The 27,889-nt window shown below is 36.1% G+C and overlaps 1 protein-coding gene and 1 pseudogene across 2 annotated transcripts in view; one reads left to right on the plus strand and one right to left on the minus strand.

Annotated features, from left to right (window-relative positions):
* Positions 1 to 27,889, minus strand: part of PDE4D (phosphodiesterase 4D) — a 640,379-nt gene that overhangs the window by 558,805 nt on the left and 53,685 nt on the right. The window lies entirely within an intron of this gene.
* LOC108531005 (NADH dehydrogenase [ubiquinone] 1 beta subcomplex subunit 4 pseudogene) lies at positions 18,613 to 18,997 on the plus strand (annotated as a pseudogene).

A 27,889-nucleotide genomic window follows, 5' to 3' on the forward strand; every position in this document is an offset into this window, starting at 1 on the left:
TTTAAATATAATTTTTTAAATATTATCATTATAATTAATCCCGTGCTCATGAATTAACTAATATTTTCAGTTAAAATTAGTTTCACCAATGTCAAAGAATAGGTACCATACAAATATCTCCTCTGTTAAAGATGAAACAAAATTAGAAATTAATAACAATGTATTTATTAAAAAACTCATTCCTTTGGAAAAAATTTAAAAAGCACTTCTAAATAACACTTAAGCCAGAGAAGAAATCAAAGGATTTATTAAATACTTAAACCTGAATAAATATATTATGCATCAAATATGTGGGATTGTCACTAAAGCAATATAATTAAATCACTATATTAGAATTAAAGGCTACAACTCAAGGCTCAAAGCAATTTACTTAGAAAAAATAGGAAAATAAACACAAGAAAGTAAAGAAAGAAAATAATAATTATAAGAACAAACACTAATAACAGAAAATACAATAATAGAAATTTAAAAACAAATACATGAATATACTAATTAAGTAGTCGGGCAATTTGACACAAATGAGATACAGAAATAGAGGAAAAGAGAAAACAGCAACAAAATAAATTTTAAAGAGAAAAGAGAAAAATGGGCATAGTATAAGAGACAAAGGTAGAGTTTTAGATAGGTAGGTAGGTAGTTAGCTAGTTAGGTAGACGGATACAAAGATAGAGATCGTCTTAGTAGAGATAGACAGACATAGATAGATAAAAAACAGTAAAAATTTAAAGGAGGCACGACTTACCTGGAAAAATATAGAAACAGAAGATGTAAATGAAATAACTATTTCCCATGTATATGGAAACAGCAGGAAAATGTAATGCATCTTGGAGAAATCATAAGGGTCTGAGTGAAAACTCTTCAGTTAAGTGAGGCAAAAGGAGCACCAATGAAAAGTGGTGGCACTACTGATTCCAGCAGATAGGCAAGGAGATCTGAAAATATAATTTGTCCTACTTAAACCGTTTTTTAAAATTCCTTCTGTTTCACCATAAAACTTAAATCCAAGTACTGGTGATCATAAGATTTAATTAGAGAAAGATAGAATCTGACTCATTTGTGATGAAAGACAAAATAAAATAAGATTAAAAGTAAGTTATCAAGCAGGTCTTACTCAAATAGCATCTTTTGGTTACAAAATGACAGGGGACACAAATATGATTGTGGAATTTGACCTAGTAATCCCACTTCTTAAAGATTATCTTAGTAAAATAAAAGCAGTTTGTTTAATTTAAAAGATAAGGAAAACTTCTAAGGATGCTTCTAGAGCCATCATTTCTAATAGTAGCAAATGAGAAAAGAAGCTTGAACATCAAAACTACAAAAGTTTCAATTAAGTCAGAATATTACGTAGTAATCAAAATGATACATGAGAAGACTGTGTCAGAAGAAAGAGCAATATTTAAGGAATAATAATGTGGTTTAAAAAGTAAGATATAAAGTATACAATTATTATTATAGCTACATGAATATGCATATAACCAGTCAACATTGGGAAGGAAAAAAGAAAATAAAAATTGTTACATCGTGGTAGAATCATGGCTTAAGTAATTTTCAAAGTCCTTTTCTATATATGATTAGGAACTAATAATTTTTTTACCTATTCTACTTGTACTTGTTGACTAATACGCACAATGGTAGCAGGGACAGACTATCAGCTTTTACATTATTTTTGTGAATTCATCAGAAATTCACAAAACTAGAAAACAAGTATAAAATTCTTTAAAATGAGATATAAAAGTACAGCAGTTATGTTGCTTTTTCACATTGATAAATATGCAAATAATCATTTTCAAAATACGTAGAGCACAGGTTACATGGAAGTACCTGCTGTATCTTTATAATGAACAGTGTCCAGTCAATTCAATTTCCTCAAGTGATAGAAAAATAGGCCAAGTTACAGCCCATTGGACGATATGATTTCAGAAACTTTTGTACATGATTAGCAATCTGAAAACGCTGAATTTCTCTTCCACGGATTCAGCACTCTATGACACCATTCTAATGAGGCTTTTAAAAAATGGGGTAATTTGAGGTCTGAAGTGGGTTCAAAGATGCAACAAAGTTTGGCGCTCCAGAATATAAACAAAACATAACACGGGTACGGAAGTCTAAACTTTTGAATGTACCCAATCTTAACATCTGGTTTTTGTGCTCAACTGCTTACAGTCATGTAAAATGTCTAAAATGTTAATGATTCAGTGTTAAGTGAGAAAACTGAAAAATTAAATTCTGCTGTTAAATACCAGTTTGTAAAATCTCCATCTTTAGAGATTCTAAAAATACTGATAGACTGCACCCTTTCGAATGCTGTGGCAGCCTATTCTCTGAAAGGAGCAGGCTAAGTCAAGTGACCTGAAGATATTTTCTCTGTCTCTGTTTCCATTAAGGTTATATTCCTCTCTGGGTCAGTAAAATCAAACTTGCAGCATGCATGTCTAATGCAGAATCACTGATCAATCAACATGCTCTTTTCTGATGAGTCATGGAGCTCTGTATGCTTTCTGATATTTAAAAGGACATGGTCCAGGAAGCTACTAACAATCAATGAGAGCTTTTTTTCAAACAGACTTAATTAAAGAGAAGATGAATACATGAATGAACTTGGGGTAAAGGTGTTCAAATGTCTCTCCAATTTCACTTCAAGAATGTTCAACCCCATTGAACTGATAAAACCAAAATTCTGGATATACAGATGTAGGCTTCATCTTTATTGAAGGGTTTAATATTAGATTTCCTATTTAAAAGGAATGCAAACTGAAAAGATAATATTAATTCAGAGATCAGTTGACAGATGTCAAATCAAGGAACATTTGTAAAAAAAAGTACAGATAGAGACATTTTCTCTAATAAAATCTTATCACAGAATAGCAATACCACTGAACAAACAAGTATAAAATAATACCAAGGACAAAGATAAAAAGTTACTTGTATTTTTTTTTTTTTAAATTAGATGATCTCTAGTTTAAAAAATATGTCAAGGTATAAAATTCCAACATTTTATTTGACTATACAGTTTAGGTTGTTTTTCCTATTAATGTAGAAGCACATTACATATCATTTTCAAAGTCTAAATGTGTTCTTAAAAAAATGGTAAATATGAAGGGCAAAATATTCATCTTAAACCAAGAGATAAAAATATAGAGGTTTTTCATGCCCTATCTTTTTAGTAATCAATGATTGAACAGTGAATATTGGTTTACAGTGCAGCTATTTAATTATTAATACATTTTTTTTTCTTGGAAGGATTTAACATTATTTTTACATTTTCTCCACTAAATACATCATTTCAAAATTGTCTACAGGAACATGCCCAAAAGAATGATCAAAGCTTGGAAATATTTTGCAACTCTATGTCATATTAATATGAGATATAAAAACAGAATCAAGAATGATATCGACAAAAATCAGGTTAGCATATCATATCATCTGGATGATAGGTTTTCAATCTCCTAAAAATAATACATTACATTAATTATGCATATTTGAGCTTTAATGAGAAAACATTGTAAGGATGAACAAAATCCTTTAACATCAGAGCTGACAGAGAGGTGAGAGGTTGCCCAGTTAATGAGGCAATTGAACCTGTACAAGACCACATGATTTGTGCAGTTCATAACCTTCATGAGCAGGCTACTATCTCCTGTATATTCTTCTGTACCCTAATATCTATGTAGCATAGAAACAAAATCTCTTTGAATTGTTAAAGTAAAATATCTTACATTGAAAGACAGTGCTTCCACATGCTAACAAGTAAGAATTTAAGAAAAACTGTATGTTAATGAAACAATGTGAAAGAAATCAAACTGAGTGGTAATAAAATAAACATGCTCCAGTGTGGACCACAGGATTTCATGAAGGATAATGACAGTCTTTCTAATGTTTCTGAAGTTCACGGTAAAGACACAGGTTTAAATTTCAGTAAGACAGATTGAGATTCAGGTATAAAGGAAAACTTAAAGGGAAAGTCAGTATACTAGGGCCAAATGATTTCCTGAAAGGTTATGAAAATGATAGGCATATACCTATTGGTTAATTATGCAAAATCACTGCAGAATTCAGTGAAAGGTTTATACTTTAAATGAAATCATGAAGCAAATTAAGTTTTTGACATAGGCCATTAAGTGACAAAACCAAGGTAAGTGTTTACATTTTTCAATTTAGAATCTCAGTCTACCACCTCCTCTTGATAGGGAGTGGGAGGTTATTACAAATTACTAGGGGCCCCACTTTTCCCAGTGGCCTCAAAAACATTTTTTAAATTAATTAATTAATTAATTTATTTATTTTACCTCACCAGGATCTAAATCTGTTTTAGTGGCTTCAAAACTGTGTCTAGGACTGAATTACTGAATTACATTTAAGACTGAACTAGTGAAATCAGTGACTAAACAAAACAATTTTTAAGAAACCATTCTCCTCATTGCTCAACAGACAAAAACCAACGAACTGCATCACTTACTAGCTATGTGGCTTTGGGCTAGTTATTGAACCTCCATGTAACTCTGTTTCTTCATCAGTAAGATGCTGATTATAATAGAATGTGTCTCAAAAACTAGTATAAAAGTGAGTTCCACGTAAAGAGCTTAGAATAAGAGGGTGTACACCTAATTCATTTAATAATGAAACTTAAAAACATTAAGAACCCTCAAGGATTACATGAAGCCGATCTGAATCATAAAGACAGGTTAAAAAGTCTAAACCAAATATTAGCAAATAAAGCAGCAATAAATACATATTTTTCTATGTACATATATGTGTATGCATATTTGTGTGTGTATGGCATGAACGGCTATAAACATGAGATGTTCTAATAATTCATGATGTTAAGAGATTAAAGGGGAAAAAGCCACAGAAAATTATTTAAACAACCATTAATAATAAAAATGTATGGCAAATTTGGAATAGGAGGAAGTTACTAAAACTGATCAAAGATATCTAATCTTGATGGTGAAATGTGGAAGCATGCTCTTTAAATGTAGACACAAGTAAAGAACGCTTGCTCTCTCCATTTCTATTTAACAGTCTTTTGAAAGCGTTGCTTTTTTTGGACAAGCGTCCTCACTGTCACCTGGGAGCTTGTTAGAAATGCAGACTCTCAGTGCCTGACCTACCACTGAACCAAGATCTTCATTTTAAAAGGATCCCTCAGGGATTCATATTTTAAAGTCAGAGAAGCATCCATGCAGCCAGTCAATAAATCATTTTAAAATGTGGTATAAAATATAGAGTATAGAAACTAGAATAGAAGAAACACATTTTTTGTTATTCACAGATGATATGATTGTCTACAAAGAATACCTAAAAGAATCAGAAGAAGCATTATTAAAAGTACATCAAAGTTTGAAAAGTTTCTAAATATTTGTTTGATATAAAAATTATTAGATTTGGATATAGCTGCAGCAAGCTTTTGGAAAATATAACTGAAAATTGTTGCCATTTTGCAATAGCAACAGAAGTCTACAGTGCGTGTGAATAAAAAATGTGTAAGATCTTTTTAACAAAATGTATAAAATGTACTGAATAACACTAAAGGAGGCAATTAATAGAGAGTTATGCCACAATTACAGTTAGAAAGGTAAAACCAACCAACAATACTGATGTATGTCAGTGGAAAAATGATGGAGCAGTCAATCGATGGTGCGGAAATAACTAGCTAGCCATATGGGAAACATATATAAAAGTGGATTTCTTCTCACACTGCACACAGAATTGAATTCCATATGCAAAATAACTTTACAGTAAAATTAAAAACTTCAAAAATGTTTAGAGGGAAAACATTGTTTTAATTGTAATTCATGAACTATACAATAGAATGGAAACAACACCATTTTATTTCATCTGGGACATTACTAGATGTAAAATAATAAAGTCTATTGATCTCTAAACCAACTCAGTAGGGAAAAAGGAGGTAAAGGGGAACATCTAGGCAAATGATGTTCCCATACACGGACTTGCCAAAGCATTTGCAAGATTCCCTTTAGAATTGATGTTTGGTCTCTTGCCTGTCCCTCCTCCCCAGGCAGTCACTTTCTCTTGGATTTTTTCCCTTCTTTCTTTAGCTTTTCCTTCTCAGTCCTGGCAACAGGCCTTCAACACCACACTGTCACCACTCCACCAATTTTGGAGGGGTACGATTTTCAAAGGAACAAAGTTTTTGGAGTTGAGTTCCAGCACTAACATATGCATGGACGAAGATAACAGTCTACAGCTTTCTGTTTTCCTTCCTATTGCTCTAGAAGAAAACATTGCCAAGAAAAAGCCACTTCTAGTTTTTTCATAGAAAAAAACCTGCTACTAAAGTATTTCTTAAAAAGTCATTCTTTTCTTTGGAAGAAGATACTTCCAACATTTGTGATCAAGAGAAATTGCAGAATATTTTAAAATTCTTAAAATCGATCAGAAAAAAGGGCCTGGAAGAAACATGAGCAAGTCTTAGAAATATTTTTTATAGAAAAGAAACACAAATCACTAACAATATTTTTAAGGCTCAAATGTATTATTTATCATGGAAATTAAAATTAATAAAGAAATTAATATCATTTTACCACTAGATTGACAAAAAATTTGTCTTTCAAAAGACATAAGAGAGCTTTTATAAACTGTATGTGATCACATATTCTTTCTCCAACACTCCTTGAGAACCACTAGATTGTAAACTTACATACTCATACACATACATATGCACACACACAGGCACATGCACTTACACATATACACAGTCACGTAAGGTTAAAATATGGTAGACATTTTCTAAGTCACTTAAAATTATTGCCTGTGTATTTTCCATGTAAAATATTAAACTCTTCCAATGTTTGAACTTAATGGTTATTGAGGAATATGTAAAACTATTAGCTTTCTTGATTTAGTGTAGTTAATATTGTTTATAAAGGAAAGAAAAAATGCTTAGTTACAAGGTCATCTCATTTTAAGATTACATTGATTAAAAATGTAGTACAGAAAGGGCATCTAACCCCCATTTCACTATCCTGCACTGAAAACTTCTTTAACCTTGTATAAAATGCATGCATATTCTTTAAAAGTCTTTTTTGTCAAAGAAGTATTAGAGTTTTAATGTAAATTATAAGAAATATAATGTTTACTAATGTTATCAAGAATGGCAGGTCAAATTTATCTGGTTTTTAAAGATGAAATGCCTACTTTTACAATCACCTTTCAACCTTTATTTTAGACCCTAGGATTCGTTTGTCACAGGTTTGCCTATTTAGGCCACAGTTTCCTTATATAGGGTATAAAGCTGCATTCAAAGGTAGTGTTTAAGTGTATGGACTTGGGTGCTAGATCACTGTGCACCAACACCCAGCTCAGACACTTACTAGCTGTATGATGTAGGATAACTAACAGAGCCTCATTAAGCTTTGGTTTCCTCGCTAGTAAAATGAAGCTGAAAGGAGGATATATCTCATAGGGTTGTAGCAGTTACATGAATTAAAATACCTGAGCTATTTAGAGCAGTGCCTGGTTCATAGCAGGTGATCTAGGAGTGTTATTGTTCTTTACATTATTCACATTTAATAGCAAATCATACTGCAGAAAATGGTGTCAATGCAATGGTCATTACAGGCAATCTAAGTTGCCTTTGCTCTTGACAGAATTTTATACTTTCAAAGTTTCCAGTAAAAAAGAATGCTAATACTATTTATAAAACAGAACAAAGAATTCCTTGACAATTTAAATATCTAAATTTATTACTTAAATCAATTTATTATTTGTTGTTGCTGACTTCCACTAAAATGTGCCCAATAGTTTTATGAATGTCTTCCTCTTCCAGTTAGTACTTTTAGCAGGTTTAATTCTGAAGCATTCCAATTGGATGTGCTAGAATTTGGCTCCTATTAACTCATGATTTTGTCCTAGTGATTAATTTATCCTACCAGATTGAATAAGTATATATGTATGCGTGTATGTGTGTGTGTTTGTGTGTGTGTGTGTGTGTGTGTGTGTGTGTATATATATATATATAAATTTATACCAGTGGCAAAATAGTGATTTTGTTTTGCCAGTTTGTAAGGTAAAATGATGTTTGCTCCCTATTGTCTTTCTTTTCTTAAAAATAAAAAAATAAAGCACGCTTGAGTATTTTTACTGTCTGCACACTCTTTAACCTCATGTCTTATTGTGTAGCTGAGTCATGACGAATATGACAAATACATATCCTTAATGTTCTGTTGTGTCAGTGCTGGGCTGTGCACTGTGGTGGCTGCCCAGGAGGAGGGGATGCAGGACTTGAGCACTCACATCAAGGATCTTATATCAATTTAGGAAGACAGAACCAAAACACCCAAAACAACAGTTAGCAATACCAAATGGTTTCATTTCAACCCATGATAGTGTACAGGAGTCGAATAAACAACAGGAATGAAGGAGGGGAAGATGGCAATAGTCAGGGAATGTTTCATGGCTGAAGGGGTCACTTACCCCCAATTCAGGCATTGGACTACTAGCTTCATGATTCTGCCATATCCACATTTCTGTGTCATGATTTTTGTTGTATCTGAGTCCCCTATATACTATTATTTATTTTAAAATTCTGTAATAGATTACATTTTAAAACTGAAATAAAATGCCTTCATTCAAAGAAGAAACTTTATATCACAACTATAAATGGAAAGTCAGTACCTCTTGCCATAAACGCAGCGTAAACAGAACAACCTTATTAGTTTCTATCCAGATAATGCTGCCTTACAAAGGCACTAGGCTAGAAGCCAGTGTTGTCTCTGTTTATAAGACAAAGCAGGTATTAATAAGTGTTAGAGACTTAGTAATGCCAACATGAGACTTTCTGCTGTCCTTCCTTCTTCCCTACTATCTTTCTTCCCTACTATCTTTCTTCCCTTCCTTTCTTCTTTCAACTTTCCTCTTTCTCTCTCTCCCTCCTTCCGCCTCTTCCCTTCTTCCTTCCATCCTTTAGCAAATATTCATTGAGCACCTATTACGTGACAGGTACCATTCTAGGCACAGAGGATGCAACAGTGAAAAAATAGGCAAAAGCTCTTGCCCTTATAGAGCTTACATTCTTGCTGGAGAAAGACAGTCAATAAATAGATAACAAAAGATACAGTAGGTCATAGGTGTTATGAAGAAAAATACAGCAGGGAGTGTCAAGGTGAAGAAAAAGCGTGAATAGGAAAGGATTACTGCTAAAGTAACATATGAGCAACGATCTTAAGGGCAGGGTGGAACCAGCCATGCAGATACTTAGAGGAAGAGAATTCCCAGCACTGGGAACAGGTAGTGCAAAGGCTGTGATGCAGAACATGCTTGGCACATTCAGGGAACACTAATAAAGTCAGAGTGGAGAAGTGAGTGGGTGAGGCAGACAGTGGTTTGAGAAGATGTCAGATCCAAGTCACTTGAAAGGTATGGTAGACATAGGTCATGTAAAAGTTTAACAGACATAGCAAGAATTTGACTTTGACTCTAGATGGCATGCCGTTGGATGACTTTAAGCAGAGAGCAACACGACGTGAACTAATTGCTGTTTTTGTAGAATAACTCTGCTATGAGAAGATTAGACTGGATGGGCAAAAGCACCAGTCAGAAAACTGGTTAGGAGGGCATTTCCATTAATTTAAGAGAAAGATGATATTATAGTCTTGTGGTAAGCATCGGAAGTAGTAAGAAATATTGGATTTGTTGGGCAAAGTGTATCCACCACCCCCCCAAATACACACACACACACAAATCTCTGTCTCGGCATTTATACATTTATGGTTTATAAATGAGGCTATTTATGGGTGGGACATGGTACCTCAGGCCTGAAATCCCAGCTCTTTGGGAGGCTGGGGGCCGGGGGCGGGGTGGATCACTTGAGGTCAGGTAAAACCTCATCTCTACTTAAAATACAAAAAAATTAGCTGGGCCTAGTGGCCGGCACTTGTAGTCCCAGCTACTTCGGAGGTTAAGGCAGGAGAATCACTTGAACCTGGGAGGCAGAGGTTACAGTGAGGCAAGATCACACCACTGCACTCCAGCCTGGGCAACAGAGTGAGATTCTGTCAAAACAACAAACAAACAAAAAAAGAAACATGAGACCATTTATGGGGATGGGGCTGCTCTCCCTGCCCCAAATTTGTTGTCAGTGACTGGCAATCATTTGTAAACCTTACTGACCACAGTGCCTGAGAAAGGTGCTTAAAAGGTTTGTGCGACTGATTTCAGATGAGTGGAATAACGACAGGCACAGAGGAAAGAAGGCTCACAGTAGGCATTTGGGGCAAGAAGATCTACGTGGGAAGCGCAGAACGGCATGGACATTGCGGTGAGGGGCCTCTCAGGGAAACTGAGGTTCACATTAGAATGCATTTCACGTGAAAGAAGTAGAACTAAGAGAAGTACAAGAGGAGAATAGATTTAAGATGACAGGAAAGAGGCCAAGTTTCATGGAACCTTTATTAAAAAAAAAAAAAAATTCAATATAGGTTAGATTTAGGAAATCAGGATTAGGAAAGGGCTCAGGATTTACTACATAACTTTCATTTTTAAATCAGTAAAACATTCTGAAATCCTTACATTTCAACTATCAATTCACTGAATAATGTCAATATTTTGATTATTTTGTTGCTTTTAAGGGATAAAAAAGAGCTGTTCATAACTAATGGAATATGTATATGCACACATACACACATATACATATTTATACACATATATACATATATACACATGTGTGTGTGTGTGTGTGTATAAGAAATTCCTCAAAGACCGGCATAGAAACATTCCTATAGATATACAAGGATCATTTACACTCCTAGGATGAATAGACATGCTGGCGTCATGAAGGTTTACTGGGGTTAATTAGGTACCTTTCAAGGGAGATAAAGGAACAATAGGAAATCACTACTTAAAAAAATATCTGCTGCAAAATAAAACTAATCGAAAACTGAGGCAGGACTAGGAGAGCAGTAGAGAATGATGCACCACTGAGAATGGGGGAAGAGGAATTAAGGCAGGTACACCTGGAAGAAAGGTGGCTGGAGGAGCAGATGTCTTGTCTTTACATCAGGGCACTCCTCATGTATAAGGGAGACTTGGCCCATCTTGCATAAAGCAGTCAGGTCAGAGTGAAAATAAAAACAGATATTTATTATATATAATATAACTGCCCAGTCTCTTGATGGAAACGTGGAGACCCCAAGTCTGGTATGGAAGGGACACAAAGCCAACAGCTATTTTTGCAGGTAAAAGAGAGGATTTTTTTGTTTCCTAATCCACGTCATCCTCATCTCTTGCCTTTACCTATAGATACAGCTTTCTAATCGGCCTTGCAGGTCAACACTTGTCCCTCTGTGCACCATTCTTCTCTCAGTCAATTACTGGCCTCTAAACTCTTTTTGAATAAATAGCAAATCTTACATTATCTGTTTCAACCTCATTTCCTGACACTCTTTCCTCACTTTAATCCAAATTGCATAACTTCCTGGTCAGTTCTTTCAAAGTTGCCTGTTCTAACACTAACTTCTTCCTCCCTCCCCAAACTATCTCTACAGTTAAGTTTATGTCCTCTTCTTATTTGATCCTGTGGCAGCTTCCACTTGTCTGTCGTAATATTTGATACACTTGTAATTCTAGATCTGTCACCCCAGAATGTATAAAATTGTCTGGTACATGGTAAACACTTAAATATTTGTTAACCGTTGAAGGTTGAATGTTTACTATTGATGAACACAAAGCTAAAAAGATAGTAGTTGATAATTATTGAGAATGAAAGGGTTTTTACACTAATTTACATTTCAGATAAGGTATAGCTGGCTCTTAGAGATGTTAAAAAGAACATCGAATACGAACAAGTTTTCACTGAGAAACTCAGGCTTGAAATTACTATAGAACATTGTATAATTTCCCATGTTCACAAATTTAAAAAATACAGTACACTTTAAACAGAGTTCATGTAAGGTATATTTGAGAATCAATTCAGCTCCTTGGTGAAAAAAATTAAAATTTGGAATAGTTAATTGAATGGCTAACATTTACATATTTTAAATATTTGTTCTTGAACTATGAATAACCACATAGAAATGTGAGAAAAATTGAATTTAAGAGGGTATTTATTTGGAGTATACTTTTAAAGCAAGTCTTATGAATCATGGTAAATACTCTTATATGTATGCTCAGGGTATTTGAGTGTACTTTATTCTCCAATTAAACCCAAGACTTAGAGACAGTTGCTAGCCACACACAAACAGTGTCACTGTCCACTATTTTACACAAACGGCAATTGAGTAGCAGGGGAGGGCGAATTCCCCAGTCCTGAGTTACTTCTGGATGTGTTCCAGATGTTTAAGCTGCATGTTAACTAACTCATTTAGGCCCCCAGAGTAACTATTAATACACCAAAACTACAATTTGAGAAGACCTTTTATTTCTGAGAGACCTGGAAGAATCGCCAACAATTTGTATTATTTGTTCTTACCTGGGCAAAGAATCTTGTGGAGTATGCTTACAGAGGACCTCTATTGCTATAGGGAAAGTTTCAGTTCACTTGAGTAAGAATTATCCTTACTCAATTTTCAGAGGACCTCTATTGCTATAGGGAAAGTTTCAGTTCACTTGAGTAAGAATTATCCTTAAAAGGGATAGAAAAATTCAGGAATGGAACAATATTGACTTCCCAAGACTCACAAGGTGTATATGCCATTTAGACAAAGTTTTTAGCCTTGAAAAGGAACATCTTGTATTATTGTTAATGTGAATATTTATGAAGCACTATCAGTAGGCCTAACTCAGTCCCTGCTCAATTAGGTTATAATTTAATTAGTCCTAAATGCAAATCCTCTAAATTGGGGTGGTTGGCTTTTGAAATGAATGCCAACTAATATCATTATTGATGGCTCACTATCTTCTGCTTCTCTCTTTCATTTCTCTTTTCTTCTTACCTTATACATACATTTTGCTCTCATACACCTACCCTCCCTGAATTGAAAGGATGTAAATCAAGGTACACCTGCAAAAGCAGAAGCCCTGTGGTCTACATTGAACTTTAAAATCCATACTAGTGTTTTGTACCTGAAAATTATAGGGATGTTTTGTGAATGTTTATAGGTCTAACACAGTTATCAAGCATCAGTTTTGAACTACGAAAACATTTCTAAGATATTATGCAAACTAAACTCTAAATTGAGTTCTCTGTTTCCATTTGAATTTCACATATCTAAATTTCCTATATTTTTTCTGAGAGAGCTCCATATCTGTGCTGGAGTTGGTTCACTGCACAACATTTTTTACAGGGTAGATAGCACACCTTATTTTGTGCTACATTCGCTCTTGGGAAACCTCAGTTGTATTACAATCATAGATGGTCACTTACTAATATAGAAAGTAGAAAAAAATGCTGCCCCTACGAAAACTATTTAATAACTTTAATAAGCTGCTTTGTAAATAAGTAAATAAAAAGATATACTTTCTTTTACCAAAGCAAACTCTTTGATATGGTCTAGTTCTGTGTCCTCAACCAAATCTCAACTTGAATTGTAATCCAAATTGTAATCCCCATGTTTTGGGGGAGGGTCCTCATGGAAGGTGATTAGATCATGGAAGAGATTCCCCCATGCTCTTCTAATAATAGTGAGTGACTTCTCTGGAGCTCTGATGGTTTTATAAGGGGTTTTTCCCCCCTCTGCTCTACACTTCTCTCTCCTGCTGCCATGTGAAGAAGAACATGTTTGCTTCCCCTTCCACCATGACTGTAAGTTTCCTGAAGCCTCCCCAGTCATGTGGAACTGTGAGTCAATTAAACCCGTTTCCTTTACAAATTACCCAGTCTCAGGCAGTTCATTATAGCAGTGTGAGAATGGATTAGTACAGTAAGCTGGTACTGAGAGTAGTGTGGTACTACTGCAGATACCTGAAAATGTGGAAGCGATTTTGGAACTAGGTAACAGGAGGAGGTTGAAACAGTTTGAAGGGCTCAGAAGACAGGAAAATGTGGGAAACTTTGCAACTTCCTAGAGACTTGGAGGGCTCAGAAGACAGAAAGATATGGGAAAGTTTGGAACGTCTGAGAGACTTGTTGAATGCTTTGACCAAAATACTTATAGTGATATGAACAATGAAGTCCAGGCTGAATTGGTCTGAGAGGGAGATGAAGAACTTGTTAGAAACTGGAGCAAAGGTCACTCTTGCTGTGCTTAGCAAAGAGGCTGGTGGCATTTTGTCCCTGCCCTAGAGACCTGAGGAACTGTGAATTAGAGAGATGATTTAGAGTATCTGGTGGAAGAAAATTCGAAAGGAAGCACACCATAAAAGTTTGAGAAATGTGCAACCTGATGACGTGATAGAAAAAGAAAAACCCATTTTCTGGGGAGAGATTCCAGCCAGCTGCAGAAATTTGCATAAGTATTGAGGGGCTGAATATTAATCACCAAGACAATGAGGAAAATGTCTCTAGGGCCTGTTAGAGGCCTTCACAGCAGCCCCTCCTATTACAGGCCTGGAGGCCAAGGAGGAAAGACCTTAATTTGTGGGGTGGGCCTAGGGTCCCCCTGCTCTGTGCAGCCTTGCATCCCAGCTGCTTCAGTCCCAACCATGGCTAAAAGTGGCCAACATACAGCTCAGGCCATTGCTTCAGAAGGTCCAAGCCTCAAGGCTTAGCAGCTTACGCGTGGTGTTGGGCCTGCAGGTGCACAGAAGTCAAGAACTGAGGTTTGGGAACCTCCACCTAGATTTCAGAGGATGTATGGAAATGCCTGGATGTCCAGGCAGGAGCCTGCTGCAGGGACGGGGCCCTTGTGGAGAACCTCTGCCGGGGCAGTGCAGTAGGAAAATGTGGGGTGCAAGCTCCCACGCAGAGTTCCCACTGGGGCACTGCATAGTGGAGCTGTGGTAAGAGGGCAACCATCCTCCAGACCCCAGAATGGTTGATCCACCAAGAGCTTGCACTGTGCACCTGGAAAAGCTTCAGACACTCAATGCCAGCCCACGAAAGCAGCCAGGAGTGGGGCTGTACCCTGAAAAACTACAGGGGTGGAGCTTCCCAAAGTGGTGGGGGCCCACCTCTTGCAACAGCGTGACTTGGATGTAAGACATGGAGTCAAAGGAGATCATTTTGGAATTTTAATGTTTAATGACTGCCCTATTGGATTTTGGACTTGCATGGGGTCTGTAGCCCCTTTGTTCTGGCCAATTTCTCCTATTTGGAATGAGTGTATTTACCCAATGCCTGTACCTCCACTGTATCTAGGAAGTAACTAACTTGCTTTTGATTTTACAGGCTCATAGGTGGAAGGGACTTGCCTTGTCTCAGTTGAAACTTTGGACTTGGACTACCTAGTTAATGCTGAAATGAGTCAAGACTTTGGGAGACTGTTGGGAAGTCATAATTGCGTTTTGAAAAGTGAGAAAGATGAGATTTTTGGAGGGGCAAAAGGTGGAATGATATGGTCTGGCTCTGTGTCCTCACTCAAATCTCGAATTGTAATCCAAATTGTAATCCCCATGTTTTGGGAGAGGGAACCTCATGGGAAGGGATTAGATCATGGGAGCAGTTCCCCCTGCTGTTCTCATGATAGTGAGTAACTTCTCAGGAGATCTGATAGTTTTATAAGGGGCTTTCTCCCCCTTCACTCTGCACTTCTCTCTCCTGCTGCCATGTGAATAAGGACATGTTTGTGCCCCCTTCCACCATGATTTTAAGTTTCCTGAAGCCTTTCCAGCCATGCAGAACTGTGAGTCAACGAAACCTGTTTCCTTTATAAATTATCCAGTCTCAAGTAGTTCTTTATAGCAGCATGAGAACGGACTAATACACCCTTGTAGTGATTAACATTTTCATCTTTTAAGAATAATCAAAAATAGATGTGCAGCAAAAATGTCATACCATTGCTTCCTGTGCCCTGTGATGCACAGTGGAGCAACGCAGCACTCCTCAAGAGATAAACATTCTCAAATAACAGTACAGGGCACGCAGTCCTAGGAAGGCAGACCACACAGCTTAGAAAAAGTATACGCTGCAGCTTGAAGTGCAAACCACAATGAGGCAACGAGGAGTTTATGTCCACTCTCAATGTAAAACATATCTCTGTTAGGTCCTCAAATCCCTATGGTTCTCTGCAGTCACCCATCAATGACAACTAAGGGACCATGAAGGGGGAGACATGGACTGGCACTGTCTGCTGCACCATTCTCCTGGTGGTTTGATTAAAAAACACTGAAACTGGAGGATATGTTTAGAAAATAATTGTATGCGTGCTTCAATGCATCTTTTCTCTCTACTTTTAAAGTCAGGTAAGGTCAAATGCATATATATTCTTATTATTTACATCAATGACTGTTTCAGGAGGTTGACATGTCTTATTATCTAAAACCACAGAAAATTTGAATGTTGATCAACATTTAAAATGGCAACAGGAATCTTTTCCCATTGTTTAATTTTATTTATTTTTATTTTTTGAGACAGGGTCTTGCTCTCTCTCCCAGGCTGGAGTACAGTGGCATGATCTCTGTTCACTGCAACCTCCGCCTCTGAGGCTCAAGCAATCCTCCCACCTCAGCCACCCTAATAGCTAGGGACTACATGCGCATGCCACCACGTTTGGCTAATTATTTTGTATTTTTTTGTAGAGATGGGGTTTTGCCATATTGCCCAGGCTGTTCTCAAACTCCTAGGCTCAAACAATCCACCAGCCTTGGCCTCCCAAAGTGCTGGGCTTACAGGCATGAGCCATCATACCTGGCCAATTTTATTTCTTATTTGTCCTTTTTTGTTTGTATAGCCATTCTCCTATTGATAGACACTGTTCATTTTAATTTTTGACTATAACAAAGAATGTTTTGGGAAATTTTAAATTTATTTTCCTCTTATGCCAAAATAAAAGCTTATAACAGAAAATACAGGCAAAACGTGAATATGTAAAAGTTTCTGCAATCGTACTTACCCTGAAATAATCACTGAATGGCATGGTGGTTGCTGTGGTGTGTGCATGCGTGCAAGTGTGTTTACAACATTTATCTTTTTCTGAGTATAAGCTTATATGTAAATTTTCAATTTACATATATGAATAAGCAAATGCATAAATTTGTAAAAATTGAATGGTACTACACATACTTTTTATAAGATCCTTTTTTTAATCCTGTAAGGCTATTAAAATATTCAAAACACTATCCATATTCTAGTACTACATTCGCAAAATATTCATTTTAAAATATCACTGTAGTAGAGTATATTACAGCAGGTAAAGAAGTTCAGTTGAAAGTTACACTCCTAATATTTGAGAGAGATAAGAATGAAGTTTGATGTACTTAATCCTATTGCAATAAAGTGAACTTTCAAATATTTCAAGCCTTCATTGCAAAGTAAAATAAGATCTATTCTTATTTCTTCAAAAATTTTATACATTTAAGCAGGTAAGGTGTCTCCGGCTGAAAGAAATACTTTTATGGCCAGCCTTCCAAATTATATACCACTTTCTTCTCTTTTAATTCTTCTGTCTCAGATATTTAATTAATAAGAGCTGCTGTAGCAAGGGGCTTGTCTGTAATTTTATTGTCACCATTTCTGAGTCATCTACTTCTGATTTGTTTTAAAATCAAATGCAAGATATTTGGCTTACATACAATCACCATGAGCTAGGAATATAACAAATAAACCAATGACAGCCTTCTCTGATGCACTCTTACTTTTATCTGAACCATTTTGCTAAGAAAAATTAGTTTATTTATTCATTAAAAGTCTTAAGTATCCTTCTGTTATATCCGAAACCTCAATTCCTCAACTCCTTTTTTGTTAGTTGGCCATCAGTCATCAACCATCATCCAGTTAAAGTCAATGATGTGAACCGCATGCTTAAAGGTAAGCAAAATTCTTTTAAGTTCTGCTTTGAAAAGAGGGAACAAAACCCTTGGTGACAGGAGATTGTAATCTAAAAGGGGCACTGTGATTAAGTGACATATTGAAGAACACATACATGTGTGCCAGGAAACAAATCTATACTGAGTACAATCAGAAACAGAGATTCTATCAGACATATTATAAAGCTTGCTTAAGGAAGCCTGAGGGAGCAGTGACAATCTTTATTATGGAAAAGGGTATAGTTTGAGAAAATAATATTACATCAAACTGGCAAGGACAGCTAAGGGAATGGATGACAGAATCCAGATATAAAAAGAGCATAAGGCCTAAATATAACCAGATGGAGTTAAATAGGGTCATATTTGAAGTCCTGCCCTTTGGTTAAAACAAAAACATCTAACTGAGCAGCTGCCGAGAGAGAAGGAGATGGTGCCTAAGTCAAGCCCTTTTAGTTAAGTGCATAATGTCACAACAATACGATGAGGCAGCCAGCATCTATCTAAAGTCATTTTCATTGATAAATCACCCCCAGGATGAGGCAATGAAAAAAAGAGTCTCTATGATGCTCTGAGCTAATTGAATTACTTTAGGGATTTCTGGAATTTGCTCATCTTTGGGCCATTAAATTACAAAAGAAGGTTATAAGATAGGAGCTAGTCTAATGGGGAGTCACTAGAAAAGGAAAGAGATGTGATAGTATAATGGTAGCCAACTTAAGGAATAGAAAACATAGGGAACAGACCTGATGGTTACAGATACAAAAGTGTCACATGAAAATGGAATTTCAGGCAGTTGTGCACTGGGTCACCAAAATGTCATTCCCAAAGTATACTCCGTCGCACCTGGCCACTCTGTCCTTGACCCTCAGCCGAATATGACGTATCTCTGGAAGCCCGGCAGATGCAGGCTGAACGGTTGGCTGTAAGACCCCAGTTGAAACAAGACTACCTGCTTCAGTACAACAACCCTAACCGCCAAGAGCTCACTGAAGATCTTGCCTTGATTCGTTGAACCTATGCAAGATCAGCAAATGTCTATCCTAATTTCAGACTCACTCCTAAAAACTCACTCTTGGAAGCTCTGTGTGGAATCGGGCCCCTCTTCTTCTGGTATTATGTTTTCAAAACTGACAGGGATAGAAAAGAAAAACTTATCCAGGAAGGAAAATTGGATGGAACATTTAACATCTCATATTAAGTCTGGCAATGATGACTATATGGATTCTTACTTAAATAAATCATCTATTAATCATTAAAAAAAAAAAGAAAGAAAGAAAGAAAATGGAATTTCACTCGCCCTGTGTGTTTCCAAGATTAACAAGTAGAAGTAATGCTACTTAGACGTTTTGTGGAGGGCAAAGTTCAGTGAAAGCAAGACCAAGCCAGCAACACAGAGCCAGCCAATGACACATCAACATTGACCAGGAGAAGGATGACCAGCAATGGGGGCACAAGCATTGCCCTTTGAAGGGTCACATCATAGCTGTGTTAGCACTGAACCACAGGGCACTGGTGTCTTCTTTCATTCTGAAAATTCGGATTCAAAAAAAAGTTTGTTTCCTTCCCAATTTACCTTCCTTTGAACTAATTAAACTTCTGTCCTCTTCATCCCTCAACTATTAAATATTAAAAAATATGCTGACTAATTTAAGGTTTTGAAATAAAAACATTATACGACCAAAAGGTTTGATAGATTCTCAACAGCATAACACTATCTACGTCTCTGTAGGTATCTCCTGAGCACCAGATACTAAGCTCCCTTGATGAAAATAGCTTTTCAAAACATGACAGATATGCTAGTGCACTGTATTCAGAATAATGTGAGTTCATATGGACTTGTCAGGATGTAAAGAACATGCAATGCTTGGTGTGTTTCATGAGGGCCCCAGGTATGGCCCCAGTGCAGTGCCTCTCACATTGAATACACATATGAATCACCTGGGATCTTACTGCAATGCAAATGGTGAGCCACTAGGGGTCCAGGAATTTCTACCAAGTCCAGGTAATATTCATACTGCTGGTTCATGGATCACATTTTGAGTAGCAAGGTAAAGTATATTTCCCATGAAGCAGCATTGCAGAATGTTTATTACCAGGCCAATATTTACCTAGGCATTTCTTTGCTTTTTATATTAACACTTCTATTGACACAGATCATAAAATTTCTGTTTTCCTTTCTTCGAAAATTAAAATATACAGTATACTAAAACTTAAAAAAAAAAAAATCAGACAGTTTTTTCCCCCGGGTACTTAAGAGGATACAAACCCATGAAACTTGGCCTCAATTAGATTACAGTGGTCCCTCGGGATCTTTGGGTATTGGTTCCAGGACTCCCTGCAGATATCAAAATCCATGGATGTTCAAGTTCCTTATATAAAATGACATAGTATTTGTATATAACCTACACACATCGATATACTTTAAATCATCTCCAGATTACTTAGACCTAGTACAATGTAAATGTTATGTCAATAGTTACTATGCTGTATTGTTTAGGGAATGACAAGAAAAGTCTGTACATGTTCAGTATATACACAACCATATTATTAAAAAACAATTTTGGATTGAATACACAGAAGATGTGGAATCCATGGATACAAAAGGCCTACTGTACTTGGAAGTATCAATAGGAAATTTCATCAAAATTGATGGTGAATTTTGCACAGAATTAACTCTCATTTTGTTTTTATTTATTTAGCATATGCAAGTCGGTCTCTAATAATAAAATAATTACAATGACTATTTTTCTCCAGCTCTAAATTTATTATAGCAACAACTCAGGATCAAATATAATTTGAGATCCCTTTGAAGGGGTATAAGCTGTTGGTTGATAATGATGTTGAGTAGATGGTCCAAAAAGACTCAGTCTGAACATCTTCAATTGTTTGTCTTAGACCAAATTTTAAGTGAGTGTAAGAATTCATCTTCTTTGAATACGGTGTATTGAATTTCTTAATGAATTCTCCAGCAAACATGAAAAAGTAAATGATGTTATCCGGGCAAGACTGTTTCCTTATAGAAAAGTAAGAATGTCATCTGTGGAGTTTTGAAACTTTATCGTAAATCATCACACATGACTCCCGGGGAAGCTTGTACATATATTCTGAAGTAGAAACTGCCCTTTTAATGGTGATATTCAGAATCTAGTCAGGCTGATCATTGTCCTAGTCTCAGCTTTTAGCCTCCTGTTTCCTTCATCTGAAATGTTCTTGCCCTTCACCTCCTTCAAGTCTATGCAAATGTCAACCTGGAAGGCCACACTATTCAAAATTGCATCCCTACTGATACTTCCTATGTCATTCCCTTTTTTCCTTAGCACTTACCACTATCCAACATATAATACATTTTTTACTTATTTTTCTTGAATATTGTCTATCTTTTCTGTAGTTTTCTACTGCTGGTATAACAAATTATCAGAAACTTAGTGATTTAATAATTAAAATGTATCATTTTATAGTTGTGTAGATCAGAAGTCCAACACAGGTCTCAAAGGGCTAAAATCAAGGTGTCTTCAGGATTACATTCCTTTCTGAATGGGTTAAGGGAGAATCTGCTTCCTTGACCTTTGTAGCTGTCCACATTCATTGGCTCCTGGCTCCCTTCCTTCATTTCCAAAGCCAACAAAGTTGCATCTCTCTAACCCTTCTTCTGTTATCACATATCTCTCTAACATAACCAGGGAAAAGTCTTTGCTTAGAAGGACTTGTGCGATTAGATTGGGCCCACCGGGCTAATATAGACACTACATCTCCAGGTCTGTCCTAATCAAATCTGCAAAATCCTTTTTTGCATGTGAGATAACATTCATATAGTCCAGGGATTAGGCAGTAGAACTCTTTGCAGGGGCCATTATTTTGCCTATACTCATTGAAATGTAAGCTCCAAAAGGTCATGGATTTTTATTTGTTTTACAGCAGCACCTGGTATGCAGTATAAACTCAAAAAATATTTATTTCAGCAAATTAATGAAAGAAAATTGAATTGGGCTAATGATGTCATCACAAACACATATTTGAAGTGCAGGTGCTAGACATAGACCCTTACTAGATTTTTTTGTTTTGATTTTTGAGATGGAATCTCACTCTCACCCAGGCTAGAGTGCCGTGGCACTATCTCAGCACACTGCAACCTCTGCCTCTTGGGTTCAAGCAATTCTCCTGCCTCAGCCTCCCAAGTAGCTGGGATTACAGGCACCTGCCACCACCATGACCAACTAATTTCTGTATTTTTAGTAGAGATGGGGTTTCACTATGTTGGCCAGGCTGGTCTTGAACTCCTGACCTCAGGTGATCTGCCTGCCTCAGCCTCCCAAAGTGTTGGGATTACAGGTGTGAGCCAATGTATCTGGCTAGCCTCTACTAGATGTTTGAAGAGTTAATCACTTTAATTAAATAAACCTTAGTCCTTGTTTGAAAAATGAGACCATCACTTTGCCCACTTCATAGAGTGGTTTAGAGAATCAATCAATGTGATTTGCATTGAAGTGGTCTGAAAATTCTCAGCTAAAGAAATGTAAATCTTTGATACTATACTTTTTCAGTTGGTCTTAGTATTCTTACCTAAAAATTTAAGTTTCTTTGAGCTGAAAATATCAGCAATTTTGGTCACAGTTCACTCCTCAGACTTTCAGAAACCCCATTCAAGATGCTGAAAAAGATGTGGGAAAATCTTAAAGCATGGCAATAGCCTTCTTTGGTTTCTTTTTTGCCAAACATACCATTCCTCAGGGTCACTGCCCTAGACTGAGTGTAGCATGATTGGACCATCTAAGAAGATGGTGGGATAACAGAAAGTTATTTGGAGTCTTCAGACCTCAGTCTAGTCTAGGCTCTTTTTGACTGGGCATTTCCATTAGTATCTCCAAGCCACCCTGCTGCCTAGAGCTCAGCATTCTCAGCTACATATTATTAAAACATGTTAGCAAGTACTGCAGTGGTGCAGAAGAAAGTCACTAAGAGCCTTACTGGTTTTGTTTCCTTAAGGTAGGACTAGAACATAATTTAACTAACACACTGTCTTCATATAACTTAAGTTTATAACCAATATCACATAAAAGATAACATGCCCACAAATACTTGTAGAATTATTTTGCTGATCTTTCAACAAATGGCACTTAGAACTTTTATCATGTATTTTTAGAATATTTGTACAAGGAAATGAGCCTCTCCAATTTTATTGAAAACATCTGTCAATTTTATTAAATTTTTTAAAACTCAGAATTTGCTCGGAACTCATATGCTTATATTTACTAGAAGACTAAAAATCTAAAGATTTAAGATAGAATTTTCTATTGCCTTAGCAAATCTGTAATGCCAAAATTAGAAAACAGCTATTTTCTCCAGGATTGATGTAATTAAAAACACTAAAATGGGGGTCAAATGACAACAACAAAACACTCTTAATATAGATGTGGTTTGTTTCTCTGGGCCTATGACTATATATGGATATTTGGAAACATTATGGTGTTTGGCGACAGCAAAGCTATTCATTGTTAGTCAACAGATATGCACATTGTGGTGAAAACTCAACCAATAAAATTGTTAATTTAATGCAGGGATTCTCAAAGTGTGGTCTCCAGATCAGCAGCATTGGTGTCACCTGGGGACTTATTAGAAACATAAAACTGGAGGCTCTACCAGAGATCTACAGAATTAGAAATTTCGGGGAAGAGGCCCGGTAATGTGTGGTTTACTGGCCCTTCTAGGTGATTCTGATGATCATTAGTGAATGCCCTTTTACTTTCTTACCTTAAAATGTCTTATAATCTTGTTTGATAATGTATATGAAAAAGCACAATTGCTTTTTAAAATGTGAAAATCTGAGTCAGCAATTAGGGCCAAGTCATATCTAAGAATCATGTGGGCAGAGTATTCTGAAAACTAGATATTTGAATCAGCTGAAAAGCCGCCACTGCAACCCAAACCTAAAACCTCCCCTAAAACCCAAACTCAAAAGTATTATTTATTCAACAATTTACATAAATTATCCATGTAAAATAAACATTGTATATATGAAGAAATGCTTTTCACATATTAACTGAAATCTAACTTATTTTGTTGGAATCTTCTCTTGCATTTTAGACATATTTTCCAGAGACTGATTTTTCTTGCTCCACAATTGTATTGGAAACCCCAAAAAAAACAAAACCAAACAGACAAGCCAAAATATTCTCTTGTAACCAACTAGGTTTTAAAATCTAGAGTCTTAAAATATGGGTATTTTCCCCTGTGAGTTAAATAAGCACAAAACAAACATACTATATGGTCTATAGTCTTATTTTAGTAACTGGAAACACTATTTTGCCTGCATTCCAATTGTTATGATAAAGGTGAAGCCAAAGTCCTGAGACAGCCTCAAGGATCTGGTGGCTAATTCTTTCAACAGAACCAAGGACAGTGTCCCAGACAACGAGGTCTGTTTCAGCTGCGTCTCACAAGGTGAGTGTCCAGGGTATACAGAATGGGGTTGAAGACTCTTTCCACAAGAGCAGCAGAATAGTATGCACATGAAAGTACTCCATTACCAAGAGCCCTCAAGGGATGAACCTGTGTGCAATGGAGTTACACCATCCAGGACTTCCAGAGTAGAGGATTGGGGGTTATTGGTAGGCAATGGAGAGCCAATGAGATTTCAGGTTGTGGATTTACATATCACAGTCTCTTGTTAGGAGGATGAGCTCCAGCCAAAGTGTAAGCTTTAAACTGAATCTTACAGAGCCTGTTGTCAGGAAAGTCTGGCAATTTCTAGCTTGTCAAAAGCCCAGGCGAAAGCAATAGTGGTGGTGATAGAGGCTAGAATGAGAGAAACCTTTGGGCCAGGTTTGAATGTGATGGCTGAAAGAAAAAATAGGAAACAAGGTGAAAACTTGGGCTTCTTGTTAAGAATTTCTTAATATTGGGCATGATACTTATTTTGCATTACTTACCCATGCAAACTATTGAGGACAACAAGATAATTTTGTGCTTAGATTGGTGTGTGTGTGTGTAGTGGAGGGTCCTCTATCATGTATCTAGCTGATTCAAATCATTTTTTTCTAAATGATAGGAACACATGAAAAGTGATATCTCTGGGAGTCAGAGCAAGTATGGATCCATTTCTTAACCAGCAGTTCTTTAAGTGGAAGTCTGTGAACCTCTAAAGCAGCAGAGTCATGAAAGACATTTAGAAAAATACAGTCACCTGGGTCCTGTTCCCAGAAAGCCTGATGTCATTTTTCTGGGTGTCTGGCCCAGGCATCAGATTTTTTAAAGTTCCCCAGGTGATTGAAAGTGGATAAGAACTAATGTTTGAAAATATAAGTGAAAGCTTTTTTCAATTAGATAATATAACTTTAATTTCATTCTGTTGATTTGCCTAATAATCTGTTGTGATGCTAATGAAACCAAAGTGGTATACATTTACCTCCTAGGGATGATGCAAAAACAAATAAGATAATAGGTATTACAGAACATCAAGCTGATACTTATTTGGGCCCTGTTGTCAGCAACAGTGTTACAGCATTTTCCTGCAGGGAGTAAATACTTACATAAATCACTGGGAAAATACAGCAAAGTAGCATAATTTCTTTACTTTTACCTTTAACACGTGGGCTATAAAGTTGTCTATAAAATACTATCTGTGACAACTTATAATAAAAACATCCTTTTTATTGACATAAGATGGGTAAATATAGTTTTTAAAAGGCATCAGAGGAGCAATAAAGGCAAACTGGATGTCAACACTCATTTTGAGGGGGTTAATTTTTCTTCCAGGAAGTTTATAAATGGCAGGTCCTGGAAATCCTAAAATCCCTAGATGGACTTTGCCTGGCATATACTTGACATTCAATAAAAATGCAGTAAATGCCTGAACAAGACCAACACATGTGTTGTCTTCATATAGTATAGTAACACTATATTGTTTGGGCTGGGTTGTGCTGAAAAAGTTGATATCTTCCAAGACTTAAAGAATAGTGTCTAAAATTTAGCAATACAAAATCTGGGCAGATGTGTAATGAAAGTGCTATGAAATGATTAGAATATCTAAAACAAAGAAAAAAAATACCATGGATTTGCTAATTTTGGATACACAAATACGGAATATATCACATACACATACAGTTCTATCTGTAATATGTGATTTAAAAAATTAGCTTTTGGCTACTTTTAAAGATTTTCAACATGAAAGTTGGAACTACCCACCTTCCAATGAAGAAGTCTCAGCTCTATGCATCTGCAATATTTAACTTCTCCCACTTTTTCCAATCTCTTAGATTTCAGCTGTTATGACACATTTCCAAGACCTTTATTCAGACCCTTACAAGCTTTTGAAAAGACTCTCTTTTTTCTTTAATATGAGATGTATTGTTTACCTATTACACTGAGTGGCACTACAGAAAAACATGGATAATCTGTATTTCTGCACTCTTTGTGAATGAGCTGAATGCAATGTTTACCACCACAAATTTGGTACAACCTACATGAAATAAGACCTCAGTTTTAAATATAATACTGTTCCACATAGTATGACAAATATATACTCGGTATATGAACCATTTGGTATGCTACAATAAGACCCACCCCTAATTTAAGCAGGCTTATCTGAAGTTTACAGAAGATTTAATATAGTTTCTAGCTGGTTAAATATACATATATGTATGGGTGTGCGTGTATGTGTATGCACACATATTTGCTGAGTGGTTAATATAAAAGCTATGATAGGATGTGAGGATAAACACTGTGTTAGCTAAGTACTATAGAGAAAAAGAGTTCTGAGGATCTGGAATAGGATACAGATCACAGGAAAAGAAGATGAGATTTCCATAAAGAAGCTTTGACAGCTTTGACCAACTCCTAACTGTCTGCCTGTAGTCTACATTATGTATGATTAGAAAGTTTGTGTTTCACACAGAAGCTTTCCAATTATTAATTAGGAAAACATTTACACATGGTATGTCACATGAGTAGGTTTGTCTCCTTAGCAGACCACAGTAATGCAGATATTAAAAAGGATATGTTGTCAGAAATAAATTATTCATGCTTCCTAACTTTTCTAATTTGGTAATTTGAAAACATTAATAGGATTTGGCCATTCTTAATTGTGTTGATGACAATCCTTGCTCTCTTCATTCCTCAAGGCTAGTTGAAATTTATTGAATTTATATTAATTTTTATGACCATCTGTGGCTTCTCAAAAGTAAAATAACTTCAGAAGCTTCATAATTATGGAGAAAATACTAGGTGAAACTTTGCAGAATGATTTATAATTTATATGAGATTTTATTTACTTTTGAGAACTATCACTTGAATATGTAATCATCAAACAGGTGACCTTCCACTTATTTGATATGATAGAAGAAAACTTCCAGCATTCCAATTTTAACATTTTATTTGAAAATTCACTGCTATAATAACACTATAGAATTAAGGAGAGTTGTGTTGTAAACATAGTCCTTCTTTTTAAAAATGGGAACTCCTATTTTATCCTTTAGCTATTATATTCATCTACTCATTTTTAGTGTTGCTTTCACCAAACAACACGTCTATAGTAAATATATTTACATTTTATGATTACAGGGAAGTGATTCCTAACGAAAATGAGAATAGAGTGTTCAAATTGGGGTTAGACCATCCCAGTTCTGTCATAGTTTCCATTGTTGAAATAAAATCCCAACTGAAAGATAATAGGTCTTGTTAGTTGGGAGGCAGGTTTCATTGAGTAAACCAAGTTGCTTTCTAGGATTTTGTGCAGAAAAATTCTGCAACTCTAAAATTCACATAACACTTAAACTGACATCAAGAGTAGTGCCCGATCACTATGGAAGTAATCAATAACTGTAAAAGTTGTTTGGCTTTAGCCTCTGCTGTGAAAAAGCACGAAAAGTATTTATGAGAATAGAGAGGCGTAAGGGGTTGCATTTTCCACAGTTTATTGGACATCTCTACCAGGACAACCACAGACTTCTCAGACCCTACTAGCCCAAATAGAACACATAATTTCACCCTCAAACCCACTCCTCTTGCTGGACCCCAAACTCAGTGAATGGCCTACTGTTCATCTAGTTGTCCCAAGTGTCTTCCTGTTCCTTACTGTCATATATATTGAAATGCC

Source organism: Rhinopithecus bieti, unplaced genomic scaffold (assembly GCF_001698545.2).
Source record: "Rhinopithecus bieti isolate Rb0 unplaced genomic scaffold, ASM169854v2 scaffold_6513, whole genome shotgun sequence".
NCBI lineage: Eukaryota > Metazoa > Chordata > Mammalia > Primates > Cercopithecidae > Rhinopithecus > Rhinopithecus bieti.